General features: G+C 44.7%; 2 long non-coding RNA genes across 2 annotated transcripts in view; both read right to left on the minus strand.

The window, feature by feature from the left end:
* Window positions 1-2,498: 2,498 nt before the first annotated feature.
* On the minus strand, window positions 2,499-9,657 carry LOC114210471 (uncharacterized). Its single transcript, XR_003609526.2, has 3 exons — window positions 9,315-9,657; window positions 4,213-4,294; window positions 2,499-3,163 (listed from the first exon to the last, which is right to left on the minus strand). It is a non-coding gene; the product is annotated as an uncharacterized LOC114210471 (long non-coding RNA).
* Window positions 9,658-15,478: 5,821 nt separating this feature from the next.
* LOC114210472 (uncharacterized) overlaps window positions 15,479-20,551 on the minus strand; it is an 87,245-nt gene continuing 82,172 nt past the window's right edge. The window contains exons 7-8 of the long non-coding RNA XR_003609527.2: window positions 18,488-19,600; window positions 15,479-16,133 (exon numbers count right to left, since the gene is read on the minus strand). This is a non-coding gene — a long non-coding RNA (uncharacterized LOC114210472). The remainder of the gene's footprint in view (window positions 16,134-18,487; window positions 19,601-20,551) is intronic.

The raw sequence follows: 20,551 nt of genomic DNA on the forward strand, positions 1-20,551 counted from the left end.
CTAGGAGCAGTTGTGAATGACTTAGTACTCTTGGCTGCGTGTGACCGGAACTCAGCTGGAATTTTCTTCTACAGAAAGGGTCCCTGTGTGACGCTGTAGCCTTCTCAACAAGTTCACGGTTTCTGACAAGCGCCCTCCCCACACAGCTAGTCTGCCTGGCCCCCAGCTCAGGGATGCTCATGCTTCCCCGTGTTACTAGCCAGTCCTACAAACTGCACCTTTCCTGGTCAGTTTCCCTAAATCCTGCCTGGACCATGATAAAGAGCCCCTTTATTAAATCCTATGCAGTCATCCAGTGTGGGCATGCCATCTCATTCCTGCTGGGACCCGGACCCACATATCCATCCTGGTCTCCTTTCTGACCCAAAGTAAGCAAGCAAAAAGTCCCCAGGAGGTGTTTCTAACCATGGTTTCCTTGCATATATAAAATCAATAAATATATATGAAATCATAAAATCATATGAATAATATAACTAAACTCCATCTTTTCCAATGACAAGCACCTAGATAATTTCCCCCAACCTCAAAAGTTAGGATGAGAATATGCAAGATTTTAATAAATAAGAATCTCATTGTAAGGTGGTAAGCTATCCATTTCTTGCTAGAACCATCGTTCTCCACCTTGGCTGCATAACAGAAGAGTATTATGCCTAGAGTACTTTTACAGTAATCCCTGGGCCCATCCCCCCAATTCTGAATTAATTAGTCTGGAGTGGATCCCAGACACAGGCAATTTTTTTTAAAGCTTCCCAAGTGGTTCTAAAGGGCATCTAGGGTTGCAAATCACCTTTCTTGACAGCATCCACCTTCTCCTTCCCAGGGGTGATAAATCTCTGCTTTAGCCATAATAAGGTCGCAAAGGTGAAGAAAAAACTGCATGGACTACTGGAGGAAAAGACACCGAGGAAAGTATTTCAAAAATATTTTCCCTCTTAAACATAAATTTGTTGAATAAATAAAATGAATGAAATTGCTATAGCACTAAGGTCACAGTGAAAAACCCAGAGCTCAGAGCCCTGTTTTAGAGTCAACCCCAGCTGCCCACAAAAGTCAGTGAGGAGATTCGGAAGTGTTCACGTTAGTGTTTGCCAAGGGAGACAGGTACACCAATAGGGGCATCTTATCATCGTTCAACCCCAGACTAATTGTGTCAGAATCTCTGAGGTAGGGCCCAGGGGACAAGATTTTTTTTAAATCCCCCAGGCGAGTCTAATGTGGCCTGAGTTAAAGACCATCAGTCTAAATAAGGCTATTGCTTTAAATGCCTTAAAAATTATATCATAGATTTGTCCATTCTTTTTTTTTTTTAAGATTTTATTCATTTATTTAGAGAAAGAGAGAGAGCACACAAGCATGGGGAGGGGGAGAGGGAGACTCTCAAGCCGACCCCATGCTGAGCACAGAGCCCAACATGGGGCTCAACCTCACGACCCTGAGATCATGACCTGAGCTGAAATCAAAAGAGTCAGACGCTCAACTGACTGAGCCACCCAGGCGCCCCGGTTTGTCCATTCTTTTAACACAAGAAGAAATTCAAATTTTTTCAGAGACCAGAACACCTTGAAATCTTGTTTAAAGGTGCTTAGGTGGTATTGTTGGTAAGTCCAGCTAAGAATTTCAGTTGCAATGTGGCCAGTACAGTGGGCTGCCCAAAAAACTGTAGGTTTACACGGCTGGCTGTCATTTAGTTAGTAACCAGATGTCCATAGGGTAATACTAGCCCAGGTGTCTGGATGTGCCCTTTGCCAAAAAACCGTAGCTCTCCTAGACACGTGGTCCCCAGATGAAGTGAGTTCTGTGACAAACGTGTCTCTGGTAGATCTATGTACCACCAGCTAGGGGTTCACGGAGAGTGTTTTCCATCAACAAGGTGAATCAAAGGAGTGTGCGAGTTTTCTGGAGGAGAAACAGAGGGCCTGCCTGCCGGGCCAGCCATGGAGAAGTCACCGAAGGAGCCCACACTCGACACAGCTGGTCCCAGACACAATGAACTCACAACGGGCCTGAGGCTCACGTGGAAAACATCAGCACAGTTGTGATTAAATCACTGTTTGCCTTAAAAGGAAATCCATTTCTTAAAGGTACTTGGTAAACCTACAGTTTGAAGTGTGCTTTTAATTTATGGCAAAATTACAAAAAAAAAAAAAAAGGAGCGAGAGAGAAGCTATTTAATGTGGCAGAAGAAAGGCTAAGTGAGAGTCTGGTCTGGACACTTAATTTCTTCATATGTCAGATTCGACTAGTGTGGTGCTTCTCAACCTTGGCTGCACAGCAGAATGCCTGGGGAGGGTGTTAAAACATAGGGATGGGGAGGCAGACATTCTGATTTGATTTGCCTGGAATGCGGCCCAGGCATCAGTCTTTCTGTAATATCCCCAAGGGATTCCAGTGTGGGACCAAGTTGAGAAGCAGGGCAGTGGAAGTTTCAGGGGAGGTTCCTGGCCCTGTCTCCTCAGCCCTAGCCTTCCCCCGCACCCCCCCCCCCAGCTGGAGGATGCCTAGCTTCCAGAAGTACGGGAGCGATTAGAAGACGTAAGTAATCAGTGATTGGTACATCCCAGAAGCCCACTCAAAGCTAGCTACTTTGCCTCATAAGAAGCCTACAATTTCTTATCTTTTCTTTTTAAGAAATGTATCTATCAATCAAGCACACAAATCTACAGCATCTTTGAAATAGGTTCCTCCACATGCTCTGCTTCAGCCATTTCTCATTGGTCTGAGCAGATGTCCAGTGGTCCTTCCCATGGCCCAACCTCAGCGCACATAAAGAACAAACCACCAAGATGGGTAATGGGTGTTTTCCGTGTGTCAGTAAGAGCGTTGTAGATCCCATTTCCATGCTTCCCAGTGTCCTTTGGGCATCTGGGCTGTGGGCCCAGGTACGTTTTACAGTTGGCCTTCAAGGACTGATTCCCACTTCAGTTTGGATCTGCTGCCAGGCGGCCCCACCCAAGTCCATTTTCCCATGTGCTGGCTGAACCACCAGCGTGGAAAAATAGAAAATTTCAGAGCTGGAGCTTCTCCAGCCAATGTCATGTCAAGAGAACGGAGTCCATGTCAGCCTCCCAGGGTCACGGTGCTCCCACAGCCAGGGCGCCATCCTGGAAGCCCACGGTGGGTGGCTCCAGCACTTCATGTCACACTCTCTACTCCCTGATTCCAGCTGTGGAGAACAAACCCCAAAAAAATAAAAAATAAAAAAGAATCCAAGGAAGCACTCATTCAAGGCCAGATTCAAAAAGCAAGTAGTTAAGTAGACGTTCTGAATGAAACCAAACTTCTGGACATTGGTAAACTACAAAATTAAAACCATGACAAATGTAGTTATGTCCAGACATGGGTCAGTAAAACTCCAGGTTTGTAGACTGAATTGTCCAGCTCATTGCTTTGACCGACACCTCCTTTTGGCTATGGAGACATAGCTCCTGTGTATTAAAACTTATAAACGATTGCTTTCCCACCTGGAAGCGGAAATGACAATGGGAAACCACATCTGGGAAGTTTGATCTTTGGCTCGAGAGATGAGACTGGTTTCAGTGGGCTGAATTTTATAGCCAGGAGAACTATTTTTCAAGTTGCTCCAGCCTTGTAAAATTGCAGTTTCCATCAAAATTGTCTCAGTGTGGGAAAGAATGAGGAGGGCCACCCAGGTCTCTATTTGGGAGTTGCCTGGAGTGTCTACTTGCCCACAGAACTCCCCATTTTTAAGATAAAAATCCTACTTAATAAAGACATGTCTTGGGTTTTGTCATTATTCATCATTAAATTCGTCCAGATCCTTCACACGAGAGGTAGAGACAAGATGGAGGCAGAATGCCTGGGGAAAGGTCAGGGACAGATTTAAACATGTCTCATTAAGCAAGTCAGCCCATGTCCCTGCTATCAAGCTACGAGGCCAGCTGTCACCCACTATATCCTTACCCTGGCCCCACCTGTCCTCTGTCCAGGGAAGATATCCAGAGGAATGTCCAACCCTACAGAACAGTGAGCAAGTATTACTTCCAGCACAGGCCACCCAGGTAACGCAGGATGTGGAGTGCCACCTAGAGCTTTTGAGGCCAGCACCGGGCATGGGGTCCCATTTGGGGAACACAAGCTGGTTGAGGTCACACCCCAGATTGGAACATTGGGTACCTGCAGACACCCTGCTCTTGGCACCGCCCGACTGTATAGCTCGCTGGTGAAGAGAGTGAGGCTTGATGTCAGACTAACCTTGGTCCGGTTCCCAGGCCCTCCTTCTCTCAGGGGAGACTTCGAGCGAGTTAGGCAACTTTCTGATCCTCGGTTTCTTCCTCTGTAAAATGAAGAAAGTCCACTTACATGAGATGACGATTGTGAGGATTAAGGCAGCATGAATGTTGAAACACAAAAGGCAGTCAAGATATTAGAGTTATTTTTATTATCCTGCACAGGTGCCTGGAACAACACAGCTGTAATCAAACCTGCCCCTAACAGAAATGTTCTCAGAGCCTTAGTTGGTGGATTGACTTCATTTCTTTTTCACTGAGCACTTTTACATCTCAAATTATACACCAAAGCGGGTGTGTGGCAAAAAAGCCGGGGCACGAGCTAAAGCTAACATGCAAATTGCCCAGAAAACAAGTGAGAAACACAGCCTCAAATGGCACAGAAGCCTGATTCCTACTAGCAAGGGCAAGGCTAATGTGGCTCTAGGAAACATCCTCACTAAGGATATTTTAAAAGAAAACCAGTCTTATAACTTCCAGATACAAACTAAAAGTGACAGCGGGTTAAGGAAATGTCATATGATCATTTTTCGGAGTTTGCCTTAGCAGTTACATTGAACTTGTGATTAGCACATCAGTTCTTAATACATGAGGGCTGGGGTGCCTGGGGGGCTCAGTCGTTCAGCGTCTGCCTTCGGCTCAGGTCATGATCCCAGGGTACTGGGACCGGGCTCTGTGTTGGGTTCTGTGCTCAGCGGGGAGTCTGCTTCTCCCTGTCTCTCCCTCTTCCTTTGCCCCACCCCCCCAACCTGTTCTTGCTCTCTCTCTCTCTCTCTCAAATTAATAAAATCTTTAAAAAAAATACATGAGGGCTTCCAATATGTTAGAATGGCTTGAGAAAGGTATACAGTATTTTAAAGCTTTTAAAAAACACTCTGAAATAGTCAATCAGAGAAAGACATGTATCATATGACCTCACTGATATGAGGAATTCTTAATCTCAGGAAACAAACTGAGGGTTGCTGGAGTGGTGGGGGGTGGGAGGGATGGGGTGGCTGGGTGATAGACATTGGGGAGGGTATGTGCTGTGGTGAGCGCTGTGAATTGTGCAAGACTGTTGAGTAACAGATCTGTACCTCTGAAACAAATAATGCAATATATGTTAAGAAAAAAAAGAAGAAGAAGAAGAAGATAGCAGGAAGGGAAGAATGAAGGGGGGAAACTGGAGGGGGAGATGAACCATGAGAGACGATAGACTCCGAAAAACAAACTGAGGGTTCTAGAGGGGAGGGGGGTGGGGGCATGGGTTAGCCTGGTTTTGGGTATTGGCGAGGGCACGTTCTGTATGGAGCACTGGGTGTTATGTACAAACAATGAATCATGGAACACTACATCAAAAACTAATGATGTGATGTATGGTGATTAACATAACAATAAAAAATGTTAAGAAAACAAAACCACTCTGTTGATGATACATCTGCCCCTCTGAAGTTCTTTCTACCTCAGTGGAATAAAGATGAACTCCAGGTACTGGCCCAGTGAACAATTACCTTCACGTGAAGTGGGGAGAGGGCCTCCGCCTTCCTTCAAGGACTGAAATGGGGCCCCTAATGCATTTAGCGAGAACCTCGGGACACAGCAAGTGCTCCCGGTCAAGGTTAACAGCTGCTGTCGTGGCTGCCTCTTTTTGCTGCTTTTATCCTCTCATTCAATGACTGGACCACACCTGTGCTAGACATGGGGTCTTCCGAGAAGGATACTCCACAAGTCCAGTCCCTCAAAACACTCAAAGACTCCAAGGAGAGATGGACATGTAAACACGTTCTCATACAAAGTGGCAACTTCTCTGAGATCTGGACAAAATGCTACAGGACCCAGAGGGGAGCCAAGGAAGGCTTCACAGAGGACATAAGCTTTTATATGGATTTTAAGAAATGAAGAGGAATTGGTCTGGCAAAGGGAAAGGGTATGCAAGACAGAGCAAACAGTAGGCACAGAAGCCTGAGTTAATCAAAAGGTGTTAAGGAATAATTTGGGTTCCCCTCCCCCCACCCACATTCATATGCAGAAGCCCTATCTTCCATGTGATAGTATTTGGAGGCGGAACCTTTGGGAGACGATGAGGGTCAGATGAGGTCTGGATGCAGTTGGAACCCTCATGATGGCATTAGTGCCCTTTAAGAAAGGAAGAGACACCAGTGCTTGCTTTTTCTGCCATGTGAGGGGACATAGCTTGAGAAGGTGGCCATCATGGGTCAGGAAGAGAGCCCTCACCAGAAACCAAACTGGCTAGCACCCTGACCTTGGACTTCCGGCCTCCAGAAGTATGAGAAATAAATGTAGCTTAAGCCAGCCCGTCTACAGTATTTTGTTCCAGCAGCCTAAGCAGACTAATCCACAAGGCACGGTGGTCTTTGAGCAATGGTGGTGACCTCTGGATTAGGAAAGGAGAAGTCAGCCAAGGAGTATCAGGAGAAGGGTTTGGAGAGATCTCTGGAGGCCAGACTGTGAAGGAACCAAAGAGCAAGCCAAGGATTTGGCACGGATGCTGTGGGCCTCCAGAACCAACAGATCTGGGCTGGGAAATGATACGAATTGATTTCTTCTCTATGAAGATAAGTCTGGTGCCAATAGGGGAAGATAGACTGCAATTTAGAAACCTGGGAGGAGACGCCTCAGGAGTGCAGCAGGGAAAAGCTGCTCATTATTTGGTGGGGAGCAGAACCCCCACCCACTTAACTGCAAATAGCCTTCCATGCAATGGCTATGCTCAGAGCTGGTCAGGTGCCACCAGGACCGTGTGGGCCCTGCGGTACATCTGGAGAGAAGCCCTGGGGGACGGGGAAAGAGATTTCAGTTTGCTCTTCAGTGCAGACTCAGCTGGAGAGAGCTGTCCTGTTTAAAGACAGAGCCAGAAATCAGAAGCCGTTCTTCTCCCCAGTAAGACACAGGCCTTCATCTGTCCCAGAAATTCCAAGGACATGGACATTTTGATGGAAAAGAACAGGAGATGACATGTGAGAGCTCCCAGATTATGTTCCCAATGTGCTATGAAAGCCCATCACCTTGACTTAGGCCTTTTGTTGTTGTTGTTGTTGTTGTTGTTGTTTGCCCCTGAAATGTACCTGGGGAATTATGGGTAGAAGCTGAGCTTCAGAAGAAGAGCTCAAGATACTCAAGATAAAGCAGAGGATGACCAATGGTCCTGGTTTGCCCAGGACTATCTTATTTTTAGCACAAAAAGTCCCCCATCTTGGAAAGCTCCTCAGCCCCAGGCAAATCAGGACAGCTGGTCACCCTAAAGAACTATTATAAAATGCTGCAAAAAGATTGTGATTTGAGATTTATCAAGTTCACAGCAGAGAGAGATAATACGTGGTAAAAATGCGGTGATGATTTTTCCTCAATGTTAAGTTTAGGGTGCCATACACGAGGACTCGGATAATGCACATTTCCTCGAATAAAGCCTAACATGTTGACCATGAAAGCCAGGAAGCAGGAAACTCATAAAAATAATAACAGTAAGAATGCACATATTGGGCACTCACCATATGCTAGGCATGGTTCAAAAAGCCTTACATAAATTAAATCATTTAATCCTCAACAGCTGTATGATAATCATCTGCATTTTTACAGATGAAAAAAATGGAGACACAGACATCACATACACAAGAAATGTATATGATGGAACTGGAGTTTGGAACCAGGCAGCCTGGGGCCAAAAGTCCATGCTTTCAAACAGTTCCTATATATAATATATAACAGCTCGTGCTTACTGAGCTCCTACTATGAGCCAGTCGTGGGGCTGAGGATGCTCTCCATAAAGCATCTCCTATAACCCTCACAATAGTCTGTCTGGGTCTAGAGAGGTTATCCACTCTTCCAACTAATATCTGCTGAGCTGATGCTTGTTCAAGAATTGTGATGTTATATTTTTACAGGGGAAGGAGGATGAGGGTTTGAGCCAAAGGAATAGCAGTGAACGTAGAAGATGGAAATGAGAGGCAGGACTCAATAGAGAAAAATGTCTGAAGTGAAAACATAAAACATGGGATTATTCGAACATGGGGAATGCGGGAGAAAAGTCAAGGATGACTCCGAGATTTTTTTTACTCGAGGGACTGGGTGGATGGTAATCCATCCACCAAAAACAAGACCAGAACAAGTTCTGCTTGCGGGGGAAGATGCTAAGTTCAGATTGGGACGTGTTAAGTTTTGGCTACTACAGGGCATTGCAAGTAGATGTGGCCCGAAAGTCCTGGAAACATGTCTGGAGCTTAGTCTCCAGACTAAGGCTCCTTAGTTGGGAGCCTGTAGCCTAGACTTAGTGATTAAGGTCACAGGTATAAATAAGATTACCCAGAGAAGAGAACATGACAAATGACAGAGCCCTAAGAAATGTCAACATTTCAGGGGAGGAGCAGAGGAGAGCCTGCCAAGGAGGTCGTGAAGATAAGAGAGGTGGGGAGAGAACCAGGAGACACTGTTTGCCTGGAAACTAAGGGAGGGACAGGAGATGGCCAGAAGGACCAGTGCTACAGAAGACAAGCAGGAGGAAGGCTAGGCTAGAACGGGGCCCCGCTTGGGGCTGAAGATGCACGCCAGAACGTGATCAGACGGCAGCAAGGGAAACTGGGTTCCAACTTAGCCCGCTCCTGAGCTTGGTCTCCTTAACGTCCCTCAGCCAGGACTAAAATCACCTCAAAGCTTGGGGTTAAGGCTAGGTCTGCTCCTGGGGAGTTGGGGGCTCCAGCTGCTGAGTATGGGGTGGGCGGCCAGGCAGATAGGCTATTGCGGTTGACACATTTATTCTCAGCTGCCTTTGCAAGCCAGAAGATTAGCCCCAAAGAGCCACAAACACAAAACACAACACAAAAGCAAACAGTTTGTTTTTTTGTTTTTTTTTCCAAAAATCTTTTCCTTCTGTAGCAGAAGAGGTAGACAGAAAGAGAAAGTAGTTCTACCGGAACAAAATTCCCTGGGCCAGGTTTATGGCTGCCTGACCCGTGACCCCTGACCCCAGGCTGAGAATGCAGGAACCTTCTTAACATCAGCAAAGTATGCGTGAAGATACAAGCTTTCCAAGGATCTCATTCCACTGCCAAACCCAAAGAGCTCACCACTGACCTTGAAGCTATGGAAGATATTTCTCCCTTCAGGATGACAGAGAAAAGGCAAAGCCGGGACAGGGTTCCAAATGGAAACCATCACCTTCACGTGAAGCAGCTCTGTTTTTAATACACCCTGGGGAGAAAAATCTGGAAGTTAAGAGCTGAGCTAAGGAGAGACGTAGATGCAATTCTGACCCTCATTCAACTCTAGGCGACTCGGCTCAGGAAGAAAAAACATGTTATTTGAAGTCAGATGTTTGACCTTTTTTATGGGAGTTGCCCATTATTTATGTCCACACCCTTTAACTGGTGTTGCCTGGGTATTTCTTAGGCTCTGCAGCCGGCCTCTGTATCTAAGTCTGTGTGATCATCCAAGCTTTCTGAGGTCTCCCCACTAGCCCACCACACTTCATTTTTCATGTAGCAAAAGGATCAAGCAGAACATTCCTGCGGGGAGAGACACCGCCCAGGCCTGCCCACACTGCCTCTCTCCTGGGCTGATAAACCCCCAGCATAAATTCTGCCACAACGCGAGGCTCCGACCTGCTATCAGTATGCTTTTTCTCTTGGCAACACACCAGCTCTGTCCCATGAGATAAATCCATTATTTTCAGAGTCCTAGAGGCTTCCTGGGGCGGAGTGGGGGCAGGACAAAAGAGTAAGAGGAGCCTCGCCAGCCCAGGGTAAATCATCCTGCACTGCTGTTTGCAGTCCTCAGGCTAACATCTCATTCTCGCTCCTTCCTGGGTCTCATCCGTGGTTCTGCCAGAGAGTGACGTGGTACCTTCCAGACTTCCACTTCACCATCCCCCACCCCCTCCCAGCTGTTGTCAAAGCAACAGCCTCATTCACTGGGAAGTTCGAGGAGGAGAGATGGTGAGGTGGGAGGGATGGGCTAGGAGAAAAATGTACTGAGATAAGGAAAGCAACTGGTCCTCAAAGAATGCATGACCAGAACACTGGGGCTATGCCTTCACTCTGGCTCTTGGACCTGGGACTGAACTTTAGAATTCATTCCCTTTGGCTTCAACAGGTTCTCAGGTCTGGAACAGGAGAAAGAGAGAGAGGTGCGAGAATCTCCAGGACACTCGTTTGCACGCTGTGGACTACCTGTGCACCTTCATCCAAAGACCTTGACCCAGCTTGGTCTGTGTCCTCTCCTCCTATTTCGTGACCCCACTGGGAAGAGACAGAGAGGCTGTCTGAGGCCTTCGGCTGCTTCAGCAGAGCATGGAACCTCTGAGCGCCTGCATTTGATCCCAGCTCTTTACAATTCCAACCATTTTTCCCCAACAAACCACTTTTTCTGGTCATGTCAGCAACTACTTTCGCATGATTTAAGTGAATCCGCCATACAGATGAGCCAGCTTGGCTGTGGGGGCTGCCAAAGGAAAAACCCCTATTGATCTGGTGTTTTTCATCTTATTGACAAGAACTTAATTCAGTCCAGCTGTACTTCACTTGGCAAAGCTTCAAACCTCAGGAGAAGGGGGATCACAGTACCACCTATCGCAGCTGCAAAGTGGGTCTTGAGGCCATGATGAGTGTGTCCGTAGCAGCTTTTGAAAATAACCCGTTTAAGCATTGCAACAGTGATCCTCAGTCTTTGGAGAGAGGTTATAACATCAAATAGCCATTTGGTTCTTTCTGGACTCCCCACTGTCCAGCCCACCGCCACCCAATACACAATTTGAGAAAATCTGGCGAAGCTAGAATTCCTTTTAAAATATTTAAAATTAATTTTGGGGGCACCTGGGTGGCTCAGTTAAGTGTCTTTTGTTCGGCTCAGGTCATGATCTCATGGTCCTGGGATCCAGCCCCCGCATCAGGCTCCCTGCTCAGCGGGGAGTCTGCTTCTCTCTCTCCCTCTGCTCCTCCCCCCACTTGTGCACGCTCTCTCTCTCTCAAATAAAAATCTTTAAAAAATAAAGTTAATTTTAGGTGATTTTACTTTCAGATTTTTGTGGTGAATTTTGCAACACCTTTGTGTTCCCTCAGATACTTAGGATTTCTCCCCCAGAAAACAATCAAGGAATCAATTCTCTGTCCCACAGGTCAGAAACTGATCTTGCCGACGCTGAGAAGGAAATGGAGTTTTTCGTAATTCAGGGTTATCGCTAGGGCTACAGACATGATATGTGTAGACAGGGCTTTGAACGTATCCGGTGTTCTTTGCTATCCCCGCAGTTCTAGCCTCTAGGTTCCTCCTCAGAGAAAGCTGCACGAGAGAGCTTCATGGGTTCTTATGGAGAAAGGGTCTAGAGAGAGAAATTCTCCCATTCTTCCATGACAAAATGTCTTCTGAGAATACTGGCTAACATTTATTGAGCTTTTATTATGCGCCAGGTCCTACTCTAGGTATATTCACAAATTTAATCCTTGTAACAACTTTGTGAAGGTGGTACCATAATTCTCTCCAGATACTTACAGATAGAAAAACTAAAGCACAGAAAGATCAAGCAATTTTCCCAGAGTCACACAGTGAAAAAGTGGTTGTGCCAGGATTCTAGCAAAGGAAGTCAGAGTCCAGAGTTCACTCTCTTAACCTCTATCTCCCAGCACCTCTCAAACCTGAGCATGAACAAGCAACTGGAGGGTTTATTAAAATACAGATTTCTAGGCCACACACCCAGAGTTTCAGATTCAGTAGCTCTGGGTGAGGCCTGAAGACTGACATTTCCAGCACATTCCCCAGTAATGGTGATGATGCTGGACCACACATTGAGAATCACTGGTTATGTTTTTGGCCCCTAGAGAAAACTCTTGCTAGAACCCTTTCTTCATCCCCACATACTCCTCCAATCCAGAAAAAAAAAAAAAAAGCTCAATGAAAGCATTAGCTATACTAAGTAATCTCATGAAATCAATCAACCAGCCAGTGTTTTGGGTGGCCTTGACAATTTCTCAGACTGCAACCATGCTAAGTCAAACTTGGGGGGCTTCCAGAAGCAAAATCACAGCCTTCTCAGGAGAGTTTCTCTGGACCACTGAGGGGCCTTCAGCCTGCAGAATATGACTGGACAGCCTGCACCCTCTACTCTCTTCTCTCTCTACTCACTCCTTTGTTGATAGCATATTGTTTCTAAGCCATGAGTATTACTAAACTGAAACGAATCTCACCCGTTTATTAAAACTTCCTCTATAGATGTTTGGAAAGTTATTTCTTCAAGAGATCACTTTGGAATCTCTTCAGGGTATATAGGACAACAGAATACACACACATAGGGGAGGCAAGCAGAGCAAAGATAAAATAAACACTGAGCGATTTTCTAAGATAAAGCTGGGACCAAGCTAGTATACAGAAACACGACCTACAAGACAAACTCAAAGAAGGAAAGCCAATAGGTTCTGAGACTTGCGGTTTTTGAGAAGCTCTTTCATACACTGAGATCCAAAAGATATCTCCATCATTAGGAAGGAACACAGCATCAGGTGGCCCACCATGTTCTCCACAACATCCCCACACAAAATACAAAAATGTTTCACAGAGAATTTATTAGAATAGCCCTCAAAGGATAACTCGGGTTATAATATTCCACAAGATATGGACCCCATGGGTCTCCCATGTCAAGGTAAGTGCCTTAACCACAGTAGGCTGGCAGTCAATACTTGAAAATTAAAAACACTTTGAGTAGTTTGGTTCTTCGCTATTTTTACTGAAGTATATATATGAAGAACTACAACTGTACTTCTTTCCAAATACCCCATAATTCTGATACTTTTGCCACTGCCCTTCTAATTTTTAGTTACGTGTGTGTGTGTGTTTTGAAGTAGGCTCTACCCCAACATGGGGCTTGAACTCACGACCCTCAGATCAAGAGTCTCATGCTCTCCCGACTGAGCCAGCCAGGTCTCCTTGCCACTGCCCTTCTATCCAACTTAACTAAGTCTAACTTAATTTTCTAATGCTTGAAGACAATTATTACAACATAATGGTGAAAGTTATTGCACATTTTCTTTAAAAAAATAAAGTCCAGTTTTCTTAAAAGATCATTCTTAAAAGATTCATCATTAAGCACTCCCATCAAATAATCCACTGATTAATCTTAGTCTATGACACTTTCCATTCTGAAATTTTTCAGTACCATTTATAGCATTATGAAAATAACTTAGACCACATGTCAGAAGGCTGAGATTCTAATCCTGTCCCCGTAACTTAGTGGCTGTGTGGCTTACCTTCCCTTGACCTTGGTATTCTCATGTACTAAATGGAAGAAAAGAAAACTCACCCCAGAGATATTCTCATGAATTAAGACAGGAATAAAAAAGCCTTAAGGAACACATATCTGAATTTGAATTGAATTATAATAAGTGAAAATTCATTTGATGGATTATAATTATGATAATGATCCTAACTAATGGTCCTTAATTGTTTTCCCCCAGAGGTAGTGATGCATTTCCGTGGAAGAACAGGTGGGTGCCTCCCACCTGTGGCCACTGGGGCTGTACGGGAAGAGACAGACTCACACCAAGGGCTAGTGAGAGGGGAGGAGCGCTTCAGCACAGCTCAGCCAAGGTTGTTCAGATCCAGAGAGTGAACTCAACGAACACATCTACACTGGTCACTGGAGCCCGGGGACCTGGTGGATACCAGAGCCAAGGTACAAAGAAAACCAGGGTTGGAGAATAAGGGACATAAAGACAAAAACAATGAGTTGATGTAGGAAGACAGGAGACAGTCTGAAAACACTCCAGTGGTGACAAGCCAATGTCCACAGCTCTGCTTTCCCTACTTCTCAATCCATTTGCTGGGGGCAGCCAAGTTTGTTTAAATGGACGGGAGACTGTCACACAGATCCTCTCATTCAGCTCACCTTACAATCAGCGGCAGATGCTTGCAAGCTACCAGGAAATACGGAAGTACTAACAGATCGGCCCACATTTCAGATTTGAACTCACCAAGCTGAGGACACCAAGTGTCCTTACTGAGGCCCTCAATCTCAGGGTGAAGACACTAATGTCTTGAAAGAGATTTGTTACTACTAATAGTTAATGCACTAGCATTTGCAAATGCCTTACTTATTTATATGTGTGCTTCTCTTATATAAATTAGAACAGGATGGGGTTTATCCCTAGGATAACCCCTCTCTGATTCACTGGTATTCTGATGTGTTTCTTGAATTAAAAAGGAAAAAATGGGGTAATACCTAGCAGTCTGGGAAGTGCACGTAATCTGAGGGTGGCTCATGAGAGTGTGCCATGTGATATTAGGGTACCTCCTCAGTCTAGGGAGAAATGGTTGGAAACCACCACTAGATCCGAGCAAGCTGGGTAGGCTCATGGAGATGACACAAGTGTTGGCATGGAATCACTGTGGATGGTCCTGTTATGTATTTCAGAGAATCTGGGTAGGGTACCAACACCCAAGGGCTCTACGCTCATGATAGCAAAGAGCAGAATCCAGCTAATTATACATGGTCTTCCATAACCCTGAGCTAATGATCCATCTTGATGTTGATCATAAATCTCTCAACCTAAAAGAGCTCAAATTCATAATTTGGCTTCACTCGTTTGGAATTTTTTTATAATAGTAGTAGTCAGATGCTGATTGCCAGAAAAGTATTTAATTCAATTCTCTTTTTGAATGACTTATTTCCAATTTATGTACTGAGAACTTGCGGTGGTCAGCCTCCAAGATGGCACCAAGTGATCCCCATCTCCTGGTATGCACACCCTTGTGCAGTCTTTCCCACACTGTATCAGGGTTTCTTGGTGTGGTCAATAAAATATGGCATAAGTGATGATGTGGGACCTATGGTAGGTCATGAAAGACATTGCTGTTTCTGCCTTGCCCCCTCAGGTCTTCTTCTGGAACATGATCATGACCATGAAGCTAGCTGTCATGCTGTGAGGACACTCAAACAGTCTTATAGCAAGTTTCACTAGAAAGGGGAGTGAGGTACCAGTTTTCCAGCCATGTGGGTGCGCCATCTTGGAAGCAGGTCCTCTAGCCCCAGGCTGGCCTTCAGATGACTGTAGACTCAGCTGACAGCTTGACTGCAGTCTAGCGATAGTCCCTGAGCCAGAACCACTCAGCTAATCTATTTCCAGAAACTATATAAGATAATAAATGTTATTGTTATGTTAAGTTTTGGGATAATTTGTTATGTAGCAATAGATAGCAAATATATAACTGATGTGCTGATTACAAATTAATTTTTATCATTCATTCAAACCAGATACTCAAGGATTTTTTATTTTCCAAAACTTTTTTAAAAATTTAATAAAGACGTGTTGCTAATTCTCTACACATAGCCCAAATGAGTTTCAGGTTTTATTGTACATATGTGAATCTGTTTCTTACTTTGACCATTGGTAATATTATTTATTTGGGATTAGAATCTGTTCGCTATTGGTGACCCCTCAGAAGTCATCTAAAATCTGGCCCATTGTATATTTGTGTATATTCTATGACAGTGTCTAGTGTACTACCTAGGACATGAATGAATAAGTTATTTGGGCTTATTTTAAAAGCCACAGAGTCTCATCAAAAGAATTTTATCATATCAAAAGAATTTCTTTCCCTCCCTTGAATTTGGCAGAAAGGTTTTATGGTACCAAGAAAGAATGGGTGATCTCTGAGGATTTTTGTCACTCTAAAATAGGACAAAAGATTTCAGAATTCTTCTTCTTCTTTGGCAAAAAATCAGGAGACCAAAAACTTAAACCCCAACAATTAACTCTCACCACAGGAAAGGTATGAACCACAGGCATTGTCAAGAGAACATGTTTCTGCTTTGGCCAATGCATCGTCCTGAAGGAACAGACTCCATTTCCTAGGGCGTCATGCTGTAGTTGGATCTGTGTGTTCTGAGAATATCTGACACAGCAACATCTGGGAATCAACAGAAAAAACATCTTCCAAAGTCAATATAAGCCCTGTTTACATCGTTGCCATCCTGAATTATATGTTCCCCTATAATTAGTGCAAATAATCAAAAGCTAGCAATATTTACAAAAGTCTTAGTCATGATTTATTTTCCTCCAGAAAGAATTATACCTACCCACTGCAGATTGGGAAATGAAAGAAATCAGACTCTAATCAAGATTGTGGCCTAAAGCCCAAAAAAAAAAAAAAAAAAAAGGCCATCCAAAGGGTACTTCCCAAATGTTCCAGCATGAGTTTCTCCCCCTCAAATACTTCTAGCACCCCTTATTTTCTGATGAGGATTTCCTTACTTTTCATCCCTTCACCTCCGGGAAGACTTCCTGATACCTAGACTGTGTGAAGGGCCCTTCCTCTGAGTGCCCCCTCCATACAATAAACATTTTAAAGGCTCTGTTCCTGTTTAACTAGTTTTCAGACCCTAGTGCCTAGCACAGGGTAGGAACACATAGTAGGAACAAATAATATATATTGACTAAAGTGTATATTGGACCCATGATTTTTTTTAAAGATTTTAGAGAGAGAGAGAGAGAGAGAGAGCAAAAGCGTGGGTGCACATGAGTGGGGGAGGGGCAAAGGGAGAGAATTCTCTGTGCTGAGCACAGACCCCACTGCGGGGGCTCCATCCCACAACCCATGAGATCATGACCTGAGCTGAACCAAGAGTCAGAGGCTCAACCAACTGAGCCACCCAGGCGCCGCATGGACCCATGATTTTCATATAACATTTTGCTCTTCCTCATATTGTGTTTATTAGAAAATTCCTTTTTATTCATTTTTTCTTTGCCAACTCCCCTTTATAGGCTCTCATTCCGAAAGTCTATGTTTTGCTAAGTTTCAATCCCTGGAAGGCAACAAATAGGACAAAAGTCTCCACATTTTCACCCAGAGTGTGAGAATATTACAATCCAAAAAACTACCATGTAACTTTACACCCACTATGATGGCTATAAGCAAACACAGAAAATAACAAATGTTAGTAAAGATGCAGAGAAATTAGAACCCTCACATATTGCCGGTGGGAATATAAAATGAGTCAGCCAGTGCAGGAAATCAATTTGGTGACTCCTCAAAAAATTAAACATGAAAGTACCACATGACCCAACAATTCCACTCCTACTTCCATGCCCCAAAGCACCAAAAACAGGTTGTGCAAATAAAAACTTGTACACAAGTGTTCATAGTAGCACTGTTCACAGTAGCCAAAAGGTGGGAATAATCCAAATGTCCGTTAACTAATGAATGAACTGATAAAGAACACATGGTATCTCCATGCAATGGAGTGCTGTTTGGCCATAAAAAGGAATAAAGTTGTGATCCATGCCACAGCATGGAGAAGCCTTGAAAATGGTATGCTAAGATACAGAAGCCAGCAAAAAAGGCCACATATTACATAAGGTGATTTATACGAAATGTCCAGAACAAACAAATCTATAGAGACAGAAAGTAGATTAGAGGAGGGGCGCCTGGGTGGCTCAGTCAGTTGAGCATCTGACTCTTGATTTTGGCTTAGGTCATGATCGTGGGGTCCTGAAATCGAGCCCCATGTAGGGTTCCACATTCAGTACAGAATCTGCTTGTCCCTCTCCTCTGCTCCTTGCCGCCCCCCCCACGCTAAAATAAATAAATAAAATATTTGAAAAAAAACAAAGAAAGTAGATTAGTGGTTGCTTCGGATGCTTCAAACTGGGTGAGGATGGAAGGTTAGGTGGGTGGCTAAAGGGTGAGAGGCTTCTCTGTGCATTGATGAAAATGTTCTAAAATTGACTGCTAGTGTTGGCACATTATCTGTGAATATATTAAAAACCATTACACTGGGCGCCTGGGTGGCTCAGTCGTTAAGCGTCTGCCTTTGGCTCAGGTCATGATCCCAGGGTCCTGGGATCGAGCCCCACGTCGGGCTCCCTGCTCGGCAGGAAGCCTGCTCTCCCCCTCCCACTCCCCCTGCTTGTGTTCCTGCTCTTGTTATCTCTCTCTCTGTCAAATAAATAAATAAAATCTTAAAAAAAAAACATTAAATTGCACACTTTAAATGGATGGATTGAATGGTATGTGATTATAACTCAGTAAAGTTATTTTTAAAAAAATATCAGAGGGATGCCTGGGGGGGCTCAGTTTGTTACGCATCTGCTTTTGGCTCAGGTCATAATCCCAGGGTCCTGGGATCAAGTCCTGTGTCAGGCTCCTTGCTTGGCAGGGAGCCTGCTTCTCCCTCTACCTGCTGCTCCCCCTGCTTGTGCTCTCTCTCTCTCTCTCTGAGTACATACATACATACATACATACATACATACATACATACATACCAGGTAGCATAAGGAAATTCATTGAGGTGTTGGAATTGTTCTGTGTTGTTTGTTGGTGGTAGTTGCCAGATTCAGTGCATGTGTTAAAATCTATAGAACTTTATATTCCAAAACAGTGCCGTGCATTGTAAATTTAAACCCACCATGAGCTTAGCTGGAATTATGAGCTGGGATCCATGGTCAACTTCAGTTGAGACTGGCTTATCTAATTAAAAAGTCCTGTGTGTATGCATAGAGAACACTCAGATTCAAAGAGCCATGCCTGAACCCAGCTTGTGAGGCTGCATTCCGCAGCTGAAACCTCAACCATACGAAGTCAGAGAGATCATCACCCATGTAGTCTTGTCTACACTTCGTGCTTCAAGCAGACTTGTGGATTCGGTGGTCCAAGGTTCTCTTCCAGGTCCCAGAAACTGCTGGTGATTGTTCGAATTCTCCATTTCACATGTGCCAGATAATGAACTTGGGCCCAAAATGGAGAAAGGCAGGTGGTGAAGTAGGAACTAAACCGGGTCACCATTAACATCCTGTGACCCTCTCGTGGGTACTAGGGAAGCCTGGTATCCTAACCACCGGGACACCTGCTGAGCCCTTGCAGTCAGTCCCCTTGCAGTTAGGTCCGGTCCTTGGATACCCTGACCGGAGAGCGACACACTCTGTGGTAGGGACCACGTGCATGCACTGAATGTGCCAGGCTACACAGCACCCACAAGCATGAAGCTCCTTGAGAACAGGGACCACCTGGATCAGCTGGGATTAGATGCAACCACATATAATGGAAAGCCCAAAACAATGGAGGCTTAAACACAAAGTTAATCGGCCACATAAAAGATGTCTTTGGGGAGGTGATCTATGACTGACATAAAATCAAACAGGGACTAAGATTCCTGCTCCCTTTCTGCTCCACCAACCTCAGGGCTTGGCTTCCACATTTATGGCCCAGGATGGCTGAAGTTCCAGATATTACATTTCAATCCCAGGCAGCAGGAAGGAGGAGTAGAAACAACACAGGCACACTTCCTGGTTGAATCAGCAGTCTTTAAAGAGGCTTCCTGGAGATCCACGGGAAGGTTGCATTTGGATTTCAAGGACCAGAAGAACGTGGTCACAAGGCTACAGAAAGGAGAAAAAAAATATATCACTTTTAACTGGGCACCTTGCTGCCTTCAATGACGCAGGAGTTCTGTTGGTTGGGAATAAGAGGGAATGAACGCTGGGTAGACGACCTGCAGTGTCAGCCAAGCCAGCCCTGTGTCTTCTGGAGTACCGTGCACTGGCCCTTCGAGGAGCCCATTAAATGCTGTTGATTTGATCTGATCAGCAGTGGCCAGGCAGGCTGATCTAGAAGCAACCTTGTTTCCGCTTGCATAAACAGGCAATTCTCTAGTCTGGCCCACGGCCGGCACAGGGGCTAAGCAAATAGGGCATGGTTTTTCCAGTCTTTGCGAATTAGGAATTGGTCAAAAACACTGATATTTTCTCTTGGAAACCACAGCTCTATGTGCAAATGAAAGGAAGTTATTTCAATTTTCTAAACCACCCAGGCTTCTCTGTTAGGTTAGAGATGAAAACTGTGTTATTCTGTCCTCAAACTCACCCCATCATTCTCCCACCCACAGATCCACACAGACCGATGGAAAGTAGTCACATCTGAAGGAGTTTGGGGTTGAGGGTAGGTAGCTCGTGTGTACTAATAGTGCTACTGAGAATGTGCTCCTTCTCTCCATGGGGAGGCCCTGCATACTTATCTCCTCAGGAGAAGACAAACTCATGGACTAGCTCTTGTCCAATCCTTGTATTTGTAAAAACCCCTTGCCTATGGGGAAGGGAAAGGAGATGCAAAATGAGGAAGTGACTTGCCTAATTCTGAAGGCAGAGCTTTTAATTTGGGTCCCAGCTCTCAGTCCACTGCTCAAATCAATACAACCCAAACTAATATAGAAAAAGAAAAAAATCTACTATTGAGAACCAAATGTTTGAGATTCGGAAACATTTTACGGTTGCCATCTACCCTGATTTAGTTATCCAGATCAGAGTTTGATTCTTGATTTTATCTTGCTTTGC

This window comes from Eumetopias jubatus, unplaced genomic scaffold (assembly GCF_037043125.1).
Source record: "Eumetopias jubatus isolate StellerSeaLion01/CBP00866 unplaced genomic scaffold, mEumJub1_p1.0 scaffold_12, whole genome shotgun sequence".
NCBI classification, from domain to species: Eukaryota; Metazoa; Chordata; class Mammalia; order Carnivora; family Otariidae; genus Eumetopias; species Eumetopias jubatus.